The sequence below is a fragment of the Cyprinus carpio genome, chromosome A11 (assembly GCF_018340385.1).
Source record: "Cyprinus carpio isolate SPL01 chromosome A11, ASM1834038v1, whole genome shotgun sequence".
In the NCBI taxonomy this organism is placed as follows: domain Eukaryota; kingdom Metazoa; phylum Chordata; class Actinopteri; order Cypriniformes; family Cyprinidae; genus Cyprinus; species Cyprinus carpio.
In genome coordinates, this window is record NC_056582.1 from 8,547,219 (window position 1) to 8,564,069 (window position 16,851).

The window sequence follows — 16,851 nt, forward strand, 5'->3', positions numbered from 1 at the left end:
CAAGCATGTCCGATCAAGTTTTAAAATTACCTCAAGCCAAAATAATCTTTCAATTAGCATGTTACTAGAAGTTGCTACAAAAAAAGGGCAAGTGACTAGCATGTGCTAGGTTTCTAGCATGTTACTAGCATGTCGCTAGCATTGAGTGAAAGCCTACTGGAAAAATGATTAGCGAGTGACTAGCTTCGCCATGTTTTTAGGCATGATTAGCGAGGCAAGTTGCATGTTTTTAGCCATGCCAAGCTAGCATGTGCTAGCATGTTTTTAGCATGATTAGCGACTAGCATGTCTGGCTTTTTTAGCATGTGGCAATGAATAGCATTCGCTAGCATGTTTTAATGATTTTTTGACGAGCATGTTAGCGGGACTAGCATGTCACTAGCATGTTTCTAGCATGTTTAGCAAGTGACTAGCATGTCACTAGCATGATTAGCAAGTTACTAGCATGGCGAGAATGCTAGCATGATAGCAAGTGACTAGCATGTCGCTAGCATGTTTCTAGCATGATTAGCGATGAGCATGTCACTATGTTTTGTAACATTTACCCACTAGCACTCGCTAGACACTAGAGGATTATCAAGTGACTAGCATGCCCAGGAGCATACATGACTAGCACTCACTAGCATGATTAGCAGACTAAGCATGATTAGCAGTGACTAGCATGTTTTAACATTGAGCAAGCTAGCCTTCCATACAGATAGACCTTAGTCTATAGATAGATAGATGCCAGATAGATGATAGATAGAAACATCAGATAATAGATAGATAGAATAGATAGATGATAGATAATTCATTGATGATAGATAGATAGATACAATGATCTAGATAGACTAGATAGTAGATAGATAGACATTTTCTGATGATAGATAGATAGCATAGAAATCTAGATAGATTAGAAATTTATATAGATGAGTTTGAATGATTTCAAAATGGATGCTTGCTAGAGGCGAAGCTTATTGATCTAATGGGCTTCAGTTTGTTAGATTTGAATTTTGGTTGGCTCATCTGACATTCCGTCAATGAAAGTCTATGGTATTTTTATGATTTTTTAATCTTCATTTTTTAAAGCTGACAGTTAGAAAAGATATAGCACCCCCCGGCGAGATCAGTTTGAAGAGCTGGGCTGAGTTTGAAGTCTGTAGAGTTAACAGCTCTAGGAGGAGATAGAGTTGATAATTTTAGTCTCAGAAGAATAATAATAATAATAAGTTTAAATAGTAGATCAGTAAGTTGGCTTTCTCAAGCCAACTTAAATAGTGGGTCAATGACATGATGGTGGCTCTTTTTATTCAAAAGCACATTAAAATGCAATTCTTACTATGCATACAGTGACTTGAATGCACGTTTTATGAATTAAAATTAATTTTCATAACAAAGAAAAAAGACATTTTAAAAGAGTAACGTTCTTGAAAAGAAAACTTTACTAGTTCGATATAATCTTTTATTATTTCTTTTTAAAAAATGCTGTCAGAAGTTTAGAAACAGTAAGATTTTTTTTATTCTCCTGCTCACCAAGGCTGCAATAATTTTATCAAAAATACAGTAATATTATTTATATTTGTAAAAAAGAGTTTATTCCTGTAATGCATTACTCCAGTCTTCAGTGTCACATCCATGATCCTTCAGAAATCATTCTAATATGCTGATTTGTGGCTCAAGAAACATTTATTATTATTATAAATTAAGAAAACAGTTGTGCTGCTTAATATTTTTGTGGAAACCATGATAGATTTGATTCTTTGAAGAACTGAAAGTTCAGAAGAGCAGCATTTATTTGAAATGGAAGTCTTTTGCTACCTTATAAATTACTTTAATATCACTTTTGATAAATTGAATGCATCCTTACTAAATATAAGTTTTTCTTTCATTAACTTTACTGACATCAAACTTTTTAATGTATGTATTAAAAAATATTTATATTTTAACAAATCTGCTTCACTACTTATTAATGTTTGAAATAAAACAGGAAATGATGTCATAAAGAGGACATGGAGGGCAGCCACTTAGCATCCAAGCAATGTAAGCAGTTATCTGTGCCCTGGAAACCACTTAAAATAGCCTAGTATCTTCAGAAAAGATCATATGCTTTATCGTTTCTTAAGTTTTAACAAAGTTACTCCATCCATGTTGAAACTTTTTACCACAGAAATGCCCACATGCTGCATTCTCAGAGTCTTGTCACTGACAGACAAGTGAAATGAAATCTGGAAAAACCCATGCAAAGTGATGATGGCACTGAATACTACCACATCCCTCTTCACACCGAGGAACAGGACGAATTTAATTTCGTGACAGTGTTGAATTGCAAATGTGGAAGAAATGCTTGGCAGCTCTCCAGAAGAGTGAGAGTGCACAGTGCCTGACAGGCTGGTGTGTCGCATTAGTCAAATGAGATGTGAAGGCTGAACCAATCATCTGATGCAGGTAAAAAGCTCCTTACTGTGTCACTCTGACAGCTCCAGCCAATGGGGAAAGCCGGAAAGTCGTTGGTGCTCTGGCCAAAACACAAAAGCCTTGATCAATACAATCTATTACCAATTAAAGGCCTTAATGGAATAATCTGTTTATGTGAAACTCTAGCGGAACCAATCCATCATTCAGAACTATTAAAGTCCATCCCGTTGGCGATTTCTCAAATTCCTGGCCATCTCCTGATTTGAAGCAGTAGTGAAAGCCTAATGCTTTAATTTATCTGTTAGGTGGTGGAAATGCGATTCAAGATGTGGCTCGGTGCCGCAGGTGGGAGAGAAACAATTTAGCAGGTCTTGCGGTCATGCTGGACTCTGAGAGGCCAAAATCCGACTCGACCGAGTGCTTCTGTGCACGAAAGCTAATTGAAGTGATAAACTGCTGACCATCTGCCACAAGAGAGCATCTTCAGAGTGAAACCAGACACGCGGGGATCATTGATCCACGCTAATTCCACAGGAGATGCTATTAGGTGAATGCTCGGCCGTGTGCATGTGGAAACGAGCTCATGCTGATGGACAAACCAGGACGTAATGGACCCCTTCACTCACATCCTCACACCCGCATTACTTTTCACCTCCGAGATGCATGTAAAGCCTTTCAGAGCCGATAAAGAAATTAACCCCAGCGCTTCTCCATCCACTGCGCCTCTGAGAAGATTGACCCCCGAGTCGCTCGCACATCTCCGGATGTACATTTCATTTCATCGGCCAGCTGTCAGTGCTGGCTAGCCGAGCATTAGCCTGTCAGGCTGAAATAAGGATTGACAGAGCGACTCAAGCACCTCAGGTCACTTAGTTTACTCACTTAGTAACTCACATGTATCTCTTTATAGACGACTGAATTCTGTGACGACGGGAGTGTTGTATCATGCTATTTCACTGTAAAAAGTGTTTTTTTTTTGTATGTTTTACAAGAAAATACTGTTTTAGTCTTTCTTCTTTAAAGTTTTAAATTTAAGTATATAAATATCCATTTACTTTTTAAAAATTCATGACACAAACTTATACACATAATATATATATTTTTTTACTGTTTTTAACTGCATGTCTCAAACTTATTCACATATCTGTCTGATATTTCTTGAATTTATTATAATAAATAAAAAAAAAATCAAAAATAGCTCATAAAATTCATTTATTTAAAAAAAATCATTTCATGACAAGGCAAAATAGGTTGTAAAATTGCGTGTGGTGAAACTCTTCAGAAATTGACTCTTCAATGAATTATATTCATGAATTAATACTAATGTTTGTAAAAAAAATAAAATAAAATAAAAAATCAAAACAACACTAAACCTGCATGAATATAGAGTACATTTCTAAGAACTTGGCACGTATGTTACAAAAAAAATTAATAAAATATATTAGAGTACATTTCTAAGAACTTGGCACGTATGTTTTAAACTACATTTTTAAAAGAGTTTGCATTTGTTGTGTAGACTCTTATTTATCATTGACCTAAATATTTAATATTTTATATAAGACTTATTATAAAACCTTGTACTCTCACCTCACTTGTATAATAATTTACCCTGTTATTCATTTGTAATTGGTTAAGCTGTTGGTTGCAACACTCCCCAGTCTCCTACTTACTTCTTAAAGGGAGATTCTTCAGTGTTTAAATGTGTATTTGGCTTAAAAACAGCAGTGATTATTAGGAGCAGATCATTTGGTCTACCACATAATTTAAGAGGGGCGTTTGAGGATTTGCAGCATTAGTTGCCTCCTTTTCTAATTAAGGTTGTTAAACTGTACGTATGCTTATGTATATTTTCAGTCCAGTTGTAATGGCTCCTCCCAAGCATTACTGCCACATGCCACACCACAAGCGGGAACCTCTTATCTCTGCCGCTTCGGCCCTCAAGGAATCATCTAGAAGAGCGGACTGTTTGCTTGCGATCGCTGATGTGGCATGTCGTTAAAAAGCCTTCATCCTCACTACCAATAAACAGCCAGAGCTGGAACGTGTTAGTAGCTTTGGGAGAATTTAAACCAGAATGCTGCCCTGTTCCAGAGCCACAGAGCTGTTTATTTGTCAGGCAAACCCATTGCTGTTGCCATGTTTGATATCATTCGGAAAGATTCTTGTTTTCGCTTTTGAGATTTTCTGATTGCACATGCCTGGCTTTTTTGGGTGGGTGGTGCTGAGCGGGGTTGTGCATGTATTTTTGGCAGGAATTTACATCATAAAATTCCTGTTTTTGGAAGAGAGACATTAAAGGGCGTTCACACTGACAGCAATTAGATCACTGGAGGTCGTCATGTCGCTGTAGTGTTGATAGTACAGTAGGCGTTCGTGCTCGACTGGATGGTTTTTAGAGAAATGCAGTCTAATCTAGTTGCCGCATCATGTCACTGCGTATTTGCATAAAGTTTGTTTCATCATGGTCTCTGTCACTTATGTGAAAATTGTTAAATCTCATTCAAAATGAATGAATTCCAGTTGCTTTGCACTGTCAGTGTGTGAACACCCTTTTAGTCTGTGCACTTAGCTACAATAAACAAGAACATTATTTTCTGCACAGGACAGCACTTTTCATTGGCCATGCATGTGATTTATGACAGCAACCTCTTCAGTATTACATTTTTAATGTCTTTTTTATGTGTATGTATACATGCAACAACATATGTTCTGTTCACAAACCCATTTTTAAGACAGCATAGATTCATTTTTTATTTTTTTTACAGAAAATAAATCTCATAATTCATTTCAACACAAAAACACCAAAAAAAAAAATAACAATCCAACAAAATCAGTAAAATAAAAAAAAATATAATAATCCAAGATGGTGGAGAAAGCAAAAGAAATTATAAATATACATCTAATTCATTCAATACTGAAAAGAATGAGCAATAATAATGCATTAATTAATCATTATTAAAAACGGGACTATTTAGCCCCATATTTGTGTGCCATTTATATTTATGCTTATGCAGGTTAAATATACTCAAAATGTATTATTCAAGAAGGAGAAGTATTGATATAATAATAATAATGAATAATAATTTAAACAATAGTTGATCGTTATTAAAAACTGACTATTTGATACAAAAAATTGTGTCATGTATATTTATGCTTGGGATGGTTAAATATAGTTAATTACTTAAGATTGAGAACTGTTACTTAAGTATTGCTTAAGTTGATTCTGAATGTGTGTGTAGATGGTGGTCATGGTCTGAGGGTGTCAGTCATTTAAACTGGCTTCTGATGTGAATAAAAGGTCTGGGTGGAGCTTTACATCAGATAAGTGGAGCGGCTACTCAATTCTGGCCAATGGCTCCTTCAGAAACAGCAACTCATTAGAGCAGCGCTGAGACAATCAATACAGCCATTAACCAAGAGCAGCACTTGAACAGGATCAAACCTGCTCAACTGGTCAGCATTGCTGCACTCTGCGGCCGCCCCCTGCTTCACTCCTTTAGAAATTCCTCTCCCTCTCTCTCATATTGATAAATCACTTTACTTCATTTTCTGATCTGTTTATTACTGAAGGATTGGCAGCTCTCTCTCTCTCTTTCTCTCTCTTTCTCTCTCTTTCTCTCATTCTTGGAATTTTTTTCTGAAAATGCCTTTACGATAAGATCATGATTGTCACCTATTCTAAGTGTCCACAAAAGTTGAAATTTTGGTTTATAGCTGTAAATAATAATTTTTATAGCCATTTTTATGCCTACAGTATATACAAAAAATGTACAGCCAGCACTACAATTCAAAAGTTTCGGCTCAGTAAGATTTTTTATACACATACACATAAAAAAAACACTAATATTGTGTAATATTATTACTATTTTAAATAACTGTTTTCTATTTTAATACATTTTAAATGTAATTTATTCCTGTGATGCAAAGTTGAATTTTCAGCATCCTTTGCATCACAGGAATCCTTCAGAAATCATTCTAATATGCTGATTTGCTGCTGACCTTACTGACCCCAACATAAGACACTATATTATCAACTTAAAAGATTAGCAGATTTCAATAATAGTCCAGAAACTTAGTATGCAAGTACATAATTAAGTATATGCAAGTATACTTAGAATTAGTTTTTAAAGCCTACTAATGCCTGCTAGTGCCCTTTGTGGCAGTGCTGAGAATGCAGAGTCTGTTTGAATTGCATTATGAATTACAGTTTTGGAATGCAATGACATACAAAATCATTAAAAGAAGCATTTCTGCACTCTGAATCCAAACACGGGCCAAACACCCTGTAGTCATATTCTCTCTTCTCCATTTATTGGCTAATTTGGTATTACATTATTTTCACCTTCCTTTTCTATTCCATCTGGGAAAAAAGGCCAAGGCTCACCAACCTCATTAACACACTTCAAATGAAATTATTAAAAAAAAAATAATAATAATAAGTGAGCAACAGTTTGTGAAAATTTAATAATTCAGTTGTGGTGCTTATCCATAATTCCCTAGGATTTCATTAGGGAGTGTAGAGGCACCTAAGAAGAAAATCACTCTTTTATTTGGCTTCATGCATATTGTATTTTAATGCGTGGTAGTTTTGCGTTGGAACGCTGTGATGGTTCTGCATGTAATACGTCAGGCGGGAGCCGAGCACAGAGAATGTGTGAATGGCGTGGTATTAACACACAGCTCATCTGGGACCTTGAGCACCAAGCGTGTTTATTGTAGATGCAGGAAAAAGCACAGATGGAGTTTTATGCGTCCACATTACATTCTGCTTATGGGCTTGTGGCCATTTACAAAATATAGAATATCTTATTTAATGTTGGCTGCATGTTTTAATAGATTTCTTCTATTGTAAAGATGGATACAATAGGCAGGACGCATCTTTAGTACGTGATTGGCACTTTGTCATTTTAAATCCTGGTCAGATGGGTGGGAGAGCTGAACTATGGGTGTTTTAAGAGACTGGAGAGGGTAGCCCGCTCTGACCCCTCTGACCTTTGACCTTCGTCCCATCAGGTTTTTGTCCATTACTGACAGGGAGGTCAAAGGCGCTTTTCTCCAGATGCGGCTCGTGAGCTGAGCATCTAATTCTTTCCTTGGTGGAAATGTTTTCGTTTTTCGTCTCAAAGTTCCTCGTCACGACACTCGCTGGGTAATCGAGTTGGACACGAATGTAATGCATCCAGCCAGGCTGTTGTCTCTTTGAATAACTCAGGTTTTCCATGTCATGTTTTTATAGTCCTGTTTGCTTTTTATGGTTTTTGGACTACAAAATTAGATTAGCAATCATAACATAGGAAGACGTGCAGCATTGTGAGCTACGTTCAGGACTGAAACCATGTGAAATGGTCACACTAAAGAACCAAAACTGGTTTCCTTTACCCTAGGCCTTTTCTTGTTTCAAAGCCTGATGTTTTTTCCCTCAAATACAGTATATTTTTCATGGAGCCTAAAAAAAAAATGAAATTAGCTTTTCATCCTAGCCTCAGTACAGGTTTCCAACATAGAATAGAATATGAACTATTTACTATATATGGGGGATATGGCGGGGAAAGACGAAAAAATAGCTGTGTAGCCTCTGAAATATTTAACCCGAGCTAATTGGAGAGCACTTCCCATTTCAGGACTCTTCAACCTCTGAAAAAAAGCAAGACCAGATCAAAGACTTCTGCTCTTTCCCTCTGGATACTGATGAGAGAGAAATGGGAGAGAGGACGAGAGATAGGGTTTTGAAGGAGAAGATGCAAATAGAGCAAGGCAGTGCTAGAAAAAAAAGACGTATCCTCAAGAGACGGAGAAAGAAAGAGAGAGAGGCATGTGTAACCAGCAGGAAATGGGAAAGAGTGGATGGGGATGCAGGAGAAGGACGGATGTTGTAATGAGATGTCATGTGACACTCGAGTGTTTTACCTGGAGAAACAAAGTAATCAGTTCTTTTGAACAGTTTGTTTCAATGGAAAAAAAAAAATGCATGAATAGAAATCAAAGGTCAGGGGTGACTATTGTCTCTGTCATCATAGCCTTGTTATTATAGAATAGAGATAATTATTGTACTTGTCTTTTGGCCTTTTTGCAATAGATCCAGAACTTAAACAGTCCCCAGTCACATCTATCCTCCCAACCCCATCCAGATCTGTGACTGACAGCTGGGGCTAATTACATAATCTGGCCAGCCTGGCCTGCATGGCTCCATAACTTTACTTGGTCAATAAAAAATCAATTCAATGCTCATCTGTAATCGGTCTCTCTGCTGCTTTCGTCTCTGCCTCATTAGCTTTCCTGCCAAACAGCAGCAACACACACACCGTCTGAATACTGTCACCACATCTGGATGCCTCTTATTAAATTCTCATTCCTGAAAAACTTTCATGAATGCAATGATTTAGAGGCAGAATTTTCTAATAGAGCTATTTCCAGTTCAGGTTCTGATTTCTTTGAACAATTCTGATTCGTTAACATTTGTTTGAGTCTCTAAAAAGAACAGACTCTACACTTTTTGCACTGTATCCATTTGAATCACCAAAAAGAACCATCTCAGAGTCATTTGTTTGGGGATCCATCTGTAAAGGTTGTGCTGTATGATTTTGATTCACTAAAATGAACCGCTTTATAGGAGTCATTTGTACTATAATTTAAATATACTGGTTGTGCTTTGTGTTTTTGATTCACAAGAAGAACCAATTCATAAGAGTCATTTGTACTGTAATTGGAATACCCTGGTTACATTGTACTGTTTTTTATTGACTAAAAAGAACTGGTTCATTAGAGTAATTTGTTTGGAAATCCATCTACACTGGTTGTGCTGTATGTTTTTGATTTACTGAAAAGAACCTGCTCATGAGAGCCGTCGTTGCAAATAATGCTGCTTAGTTTGTTGGTAAATAAACAGAAACCTTGTCATGAAAGTTTGAAACGGAGCCATGCCATAATCTGATTTCCTGCACCTGTGCGCTGCATCTACAAACAGCGATTTGGTGAAAGACACTGCTGAGGTCAGCAACCCCCCAGCTGTACCTGTTTGAGACAAGCACTGATTCGTCATTAGATGCTCATCTCGTGGTCTCTCTCAGCGCCCTTCAATAAATCCATTGGCCGGGGGTTTAAAGGGCCCTGTGGCGGCAGGTGTTTGTCCTTGAATGGTGTAGCACGGACGGCACCCGTGTGATCGGACCTCCCCTCACCTCAAACTGATTTTCTCAATGCTAAAGAGTCAGCGAGTAATGTTTTATCCTCTTTCTCCTTCCTTCCGTTTCCTCCCTCATTGTCTGACTGTGGGGAATAATGTGGGAGATAATATTAGGGTTCTGCTGTTTCCCCTGAGCAGATACCTATTTCCAGATCTTTCGGAGGGGTCGCGATTCATGCAGGGAAGGAAAAAAGGCGTCCTTGTTTCAGAAATGAGTGTCTTCCTGTGTGAGGGCATATTTATTTGCTGCGTACCCAGCAGAACAGCCTCTGGTGTGTGTGTGTGTGTGTGTATGTGTGTGTGTGTGCCTGACACAAAGCAAACTTATGACTGGAGAACTTTTAGACACCATATGTTTAGTCTCTATTAGCGGTTTAATAGTTTTGACACTTTCATACAGTTATCCGGTAAGTAATTGCACTTTTTAATCTCCCACAATGCCCAATGAAGTCGCATTGCATTCTTACAGGAATAGCTTACCCTCTGTCATTTACTAATTGCTTTAACATACTACATATTATGGCAGACATAGATTTTTGGAAAAAAACATGCCTCTATGTACTTGCAAAACTCTAAAAACATACCTTTACATAAAATTAATCATATATTTCACTTGAAATGAACAGTAAAAATGACACACCAACACCTTTTATTATTGTTCATACAAATTATTATTACAGTGGCAGATTATCAAATAATTAACTCCTTCCCCGCCAACATTTTTGACAAAAAGTTGCCAGCCACCACCAGCAATTTTGATGATTTTCACTAAAATTTTATGGCCTCCAGTATATTTTGCTGTATGAATATTTGAATATGCAATATATGCAACCAAAATAAAGATCAGAGCCTCTACTTTTAAACAAAAAAAATCTGTTTTATTCTAGCTTAAAGCATTCTTTTTTTATTTTTATATCAACACTTGAATATAAGTAGGTTTCATAAAAATGTATAGTTTTGAGCAAAATGAGAAAGGTGAGAAAATCACATTTTTATCAGAAACTACATCTGGAAAATATTCAGTACGATTATCAAGGCATAAAACGCTTCCATCAACACCTCCAAAGCTTGCACAGACATATACCACTTCCTGGATCAACATTTTACTCCATAACATTATGCAGTTTTCATTTATATGCTGTCTATTGCTGATGATCGCATTATTTTTAATATACATCTGTTTACATGAGAGATCGCTCATTTCTCCGTCCTGTTTACATGTGTTTTTGTTCGGGAGGTTTTGTACTCGTTCATAAGAAAGATAAAAACTCAATAAGTGAAAAACATTTAAAACACAAAAATCCATAAAAACTTCTTAGGCAGGGAAACTCTTACCAATAAAAAACTAGATAAAACCTCTCAGTTTTTGTTATTTGCAAAGTTTATTTGGTGTGTGGTTCCTTGCACAATACTATGTTGTGACCTAAAACACTTTTAGATCATTTCTAAACTAACATTTTAATGTTTGCAGTATATAACCAGCTCTATGGCTTTCTGATGTGGTAAACCTGCTTGGTAGCTCACCTGGTACAGCATTACCTCAGGTAAAAGTCACAATACAAGAGCTCAAAGACTTGTAGAATCAAGGTGAAATGGCGTGGCTTGACATGGCAAATGTGTTTTATCACATGTTTGCTTTTGTTAACACTTGGTTAGGTTTAGAGTAGAGTTTAGTGTAGGTGGTACATTATTTTCTAATGCAATAGAGCATTAATTTTTTAGCACCGTTCACTGAAAATTTCATTTCTGAACTGCTGTGATACGTGTAATCAAACATTGAATTCACATTCATCTGTTTTAGGGAAAATTTTAGTGCCACTCACTGGATATTACACTTTGAAAATGTTGGGAATCATGCAAGAAACAGCGCAATATCATCTTGCAGATATGTCACCACAGACAGGTTTTTTCCAATGAGTCTGGATTGCTTATGATAGTTTGTTAAATCAGATTTGAGATACCTACTTGCTTATGATCTATATTTGGTTAAAAGTGATCATAATATTGTTTTTGCTAATTTGTGCTAGAACTACTGTTCCAAGGACATGTTTTCACCGCACTGATATTTGTTGTGGTGCTAAAATTGTCTCGTTGTAGTGGGCAGATTGAGACATATTCTTGGAAAGCACACAGTGGGCAGCAGGCTCTTTCCATGCACTGATGACACACAACACCATGCTCAATTAGCCCTACAGTTGGCTTAATGACCGCTGAGAGTAAAAGACATGGTTTCTGCAGGATGCCGGAAAGAGGTGTGAACCTGGACAGTGTGTGATGTCGCCCAGCTCTCTGGGATTTTCCTTTCCAGTTTAGTGCTCAGAGTTTTGGCACAAGCGATCATAGCTGTTTCAGATCACTGACATATCAAAGACCAAAAAGCATATAATGACATGATGCTCATATTTTGCCTGGATGTATTTATATATTAACTATTCTTGAATAATTTGAATATGAAATAACTTGAATGCACTTCCATGATGAGCATGTTTTTAAAGGGGTCATATGATGCGATTTCAATTTTTCCTTTCTCTTTGGAGCGTTACAAGCTCTTGGTGCATAAATAAGATCTGTAAAGTTGCAAAGTCTAAAGTCTCAAATCCAAAGAGATATTCTTCATAAAAGTTAAGACTTGTCCACACCCTCCTAAAATGCCTTGTTTAAACACGCCCTCACATGGGGACGATATCCGCTTCGTCATGCCTAGAGCTGATCCGTGCTGGTCACTGAGGAAATATATCAACCTCATGCTGTGGTTCGCCGGATTGGCTTTCACCGTGGACAAAGCGGAGTCCAGCCCGGGTTCGTCACATGTGTCCTTTGTCGAATCCACCGGCCGCACCGTTCTCTAACCCGCTGGCTGTTCCTCACTCAAGCCTGAAGTGTGTGACACTGTGTGATGCATTTTATGGAGGACTGTTTCCTGAACCTGCAGACTAGTCTACAATGTGTGTATTCTCAAAGGCTGTTCTATAAAGTGAGGCAGTTCTAACTTTGCAAAGACAGTCTGGCGCTTCTGACTCACAGCCTGTAAGTACATGTTTTATATTTAAAGAATTTGCCACTGATGATTTAAACGTAAGTTTTGAGCAGTGTAGAGTAGTTGTGGTTTGTCGTTTCTCTGATCACAAATGTAGACATGATTTTATGTTATATGGTTATAATGACGCGATACGCAATGCATAAAAACACGGTATAAGTCATTATAATCAGTAATTATGTCCCAACTGGATGCAACAAATGCCTCGTTTGTAATGGGTTTTATTGGTTTTGCCTCGTCGTGATGTGACACGGCATCACAGTATATTAAGGGGCGTAACATTTCCGTCATACACTTGAGGTATTCAACCAATCACAACGCACTGGATAGCTGGCCAATCAGAGCACACCTCGCTTTTCAGAACGATGAGCTTTGTAAAAATCAACGTGTTTCAGAAAGGCAGAGCATAGAGGAGCAACAATAATGTACATTATGTGGAAAATAATGTGTTTTTTAACCTTAAACCGCATAAACACATTGCATTACTCCAAATACACAACATAATGTTCTTTTTAGCAACGTCATATGACCCCTTTAAAATTATTTAAAATTCTGAAACATATATGATATATACAGTATATATATTCAATAACGTATACTGAAATTCTTGATATAGTAATACCCCCTAGAAGTTAAGAAAAGTAGTTTGGCATAAGATTTTATTGTTATTACTTAGGAAAAACATTTTTAAAAAATGTTTATTAATATATTAAAAAAAATCGAATCAAAGTCGTGGTTCAAGATTGACATGTACATTCATGTACAGTATATTGAGCTGGAAGGAAATATTGATTATTTTTTTTTTTTCTTTTTTTTTTTTGATGGTTAAACCATATGACAGTTTCAAAGTCATGTTTTTATTGAAATTTGTATCAAAAATTTCAAACCATATGAAATCATCATGAATACAATTAGCATTATTTCTAAGATCTTGTGACATGTTTTAAGGTTAGCTTTTTAAACAAATTTTTATTTTATTTATCATGGACACTATTGTTTGTCATTGACCCAAAATCAGCAGAGATCAGTTTAGAGAATTAAATTCTTCAAAAATTGTTTTCCAAGATGATTTTTAGTGGATGACATTAAAAAACAAAAAAACGTAGTTATTTGTCAGCCGTATTCAACAAGCACAACGTTGAGTTTCTTTGTGTTAATGGACTGTTGTACCTCTCCATTATTAGTGAGTATTTCCGTGGCCAAGAGCAGCTTGCAGTGAGCTCAGAATGACGTTTCCTTAGAGATGAGAAATTGGACAGATGGAGGGTTTGGATGCTGTTGGCTCAATTAGCGCACATTTCAGTCCCGCTGCAGCTCTCTGTTGCGGACAGCCAGCTCCAACCTTTTACGATTACAGGGTTCCAGCCAAACAGGGGCCAGCCTGAGAGATCACTGAGCTTCATGCAAAAAGAACTGCCATTTTTTTTGACAGCACGTTATTCACGCAGAATGACAAAGGTGTTAAATACTGCAGTGCAGGGTGACCCTCTGCTTGAGAAGGACAACTCTTCTCCCTGACTGTGATTAGCACTTTCCTTTGGGATATAGACAAATTCGGGCACACCCCTAGGTTGGATAAATGGTTTCATTCAAGTCTTGCTGTCAAGCGGCAGAAGGACTTCAGCCCTTGTTGTTAATTTGTTGTCTGTTGTTGATGCCGAGGGAAGCTGGTGGAGCTTTGGGAATTACAACTGCTCCATAATAACCACACAGCAGGGAAATGATGCTCCTCGATGTCCTGACCCCAGACCTTGTGAATGCTACTGGGATCACCTTGCTATGATTAACACAGAAGCTGAAATTCACAAAGGAAACTTGACTAACAGTGTATCGCTTCCTTCCTTTCATTCTTCCGTGTGCTCCTTATTTCTGGCATCCCGAATCGATGGCTAAATCTCGATTGTTACTCTCTCAACTGGCTTCACAGGCTGCAGAGCTGGAGGTCATGGCCTCTATCGATCCATCAGCCTGGTTGCCGCCTGGCTGGCTGATGGATTCGGTCCCCCCAGCTTGGACGACGACCGCAGGCTTCTGAGAGAGAGATTTGTCCCTAGCAAGCAACTTGCCCAGCTTGTGTTTAGCTGCTTTAGGCTTCTTCTGTATTAAGCTGCTTTAGGCTCCTAAACACATTTTTTAATCAGCAAAACACAATTTTGTTCTCACAAACAATTGCTGTCAGCGTGCCAAAGGTGTGTCAGAATCAGTATCATGTGGTATCATGTTCAAGCCATAGAGCGCATTGCTGTAGCATGTTGGTGCTCCGCCCAGAAGGGTTCAGGGGGAGTTCAGAAAGGTTGGACTAGATGTAGACATTGTGCGACTTTGTGGTTGGGTTTCATGTAGCATGTGGCACTGAGCTGTAGCCTGTTACACTGGAGCTGATCTGGCTGTCTTTATTTCCCTGACATCCAACCCTCAGCTCAACCAATAACAGCTGACAGCTGCTGCACATCGAGCCCTGAGGAGTTCAGAAGGGTGAAAAGGTTTGATTTTAGATTAAATGCACTTAAGGATAATGTAATGTGCAATAATCTTAATGCAGTGCTCAGTTGATGGATGGGTCAATGACATAAATGAGTGTTCACGATGAAGAAATCCTTTGAAAGTCTAGTGAAACAAACATTTTAAACATTTTTCTTTTTTTTTTTTAAGAGATGATTAATTATGAATCCCAAAATAAAAAAATATTCCACACCGCTTGAAATTATTATTTTTTCATCTAAAAGTCAAATTACCTGCCTGATATTTTAAGATATATATACAGTAGGATGCGTTCGGATAGAGTTATGTAAACTGCTAGTTAAGTGCTTCACTTTAATTTAGTATGTTTTAATACAATTAATTTGAATAATTGTTTTACTAAACACAATAATGCCCATCCCTAGTGTAGACTATGAATTGGGAACACGTTCCATTCACCCCCACCTTCTCTGTCAGTGGAGCTTTACTGTACCACCTGCTCAAAATGGCCAGAGAGTTTTACTTTGATCCTGGTACACCTTTGATTCCAAAGCCTTTACAGAGCAGTATTACGATGAAAAACAAACGACATAACAGCAAACAAGAAGAGCTTCTTAGCATCCTTCAAAAAACAGAAGATTCAAAAAAAAAGATAACCCGAAAATGAAATGAAAATTATGTAATTTAGATTAAAGAATGTGGCTGATCAAACAGTTTCTGGTCCCAATTGACTTCCATAGTATACTGTTTAGTTACAAATATTCTTCAAAATATATTTTGTGTTCAAAACATACAGGTTTGCTCAAACATTTGAGGTCATCACAACTAGCTTTTGTGTGAACTAACTTTTTAACACTTTTTCCGGCCCTCTTTTCACCTTTTTGGTGGCTCTGGGATGGAAAAATTAGCTCCTCATCAGCTCGTGCTGGTCTCGAACCAGGAACCGCCAGTGACCAGGTGATGGAATAAGAACCTCATCACATAACTGATGCAAAACAAATCTCTAACCTATATCGCTCCCATTAAAATCAACAATGCTGTCCAGATATGCTGGAATCTCCAAGTTTGCACCCTGTTGTATTGCAACTCCACTCAAAAATCAATCTAAAACGCTGCTGCTGGAGTTTGTTTTTTACCCTCAGCAGGTTTTTCTTTTGCTACAGTTTTTCACATGTGTCTTTGCTGACTTCCAATATCTGGTAGAATTCAAGATGCTCTTCCTGGTTGAAACTATTGCCAGTCGCTGGGCCTACTGTACTTTCAGTCCTTCATAAATCCGTCCACACCAGCTCAGCCACTTTAGGTTTCGTATCCCTCTTTCCCGCACATGAAGAGATCCAAAACCACCATACTTGGTTCTCACTGGTGGAACAAACTCTGGATAAATGGAAAACTTATTCCACTGCTACATTCCAACAAATCCTGAAGACACACGTCTCCAGTATTCATTTACAACAGATCTCACATGGAGCTCATTTCATGTACTGCTAGGGATCTATGAATGTTTAATTTATCATTAGTACTTGACATATATCATGTGCATCATGTACTTTTTTTTGTCTTGTCTATTCGATAACAAATAAAAATGCAATTCATTCATACAAATTTCCTTTATGATTAATTGTTTTTTTTTGCTTTCTTTTTTTTGCTTAAATGTAATTTTTTGAGGGCATAATATCACAATGCTTAATAACATTTGATTTTTGTCCCTACAACCTGGGCAAAATGCAGAAACATGCAGGGGAAAAAAAAACGAAACTGTGTGTCAAGGTCAAAA

The 16,851-nt window shown here is 37.4% G+C and overlaps 1 protein-coding gene across 1 annotated transcript in view; it reads left to right on the forward strand.

Moving 5' to 3' along the window:
* LOC109098463 (ephrin-A2-like) overlaps positions 1 to 16,851 on the forward strand; it is a 121,724-nt gene that overhangs the window by 78,967 nt on the left and 25,906 nt on the right. The window lies entirely within an intron of this gene.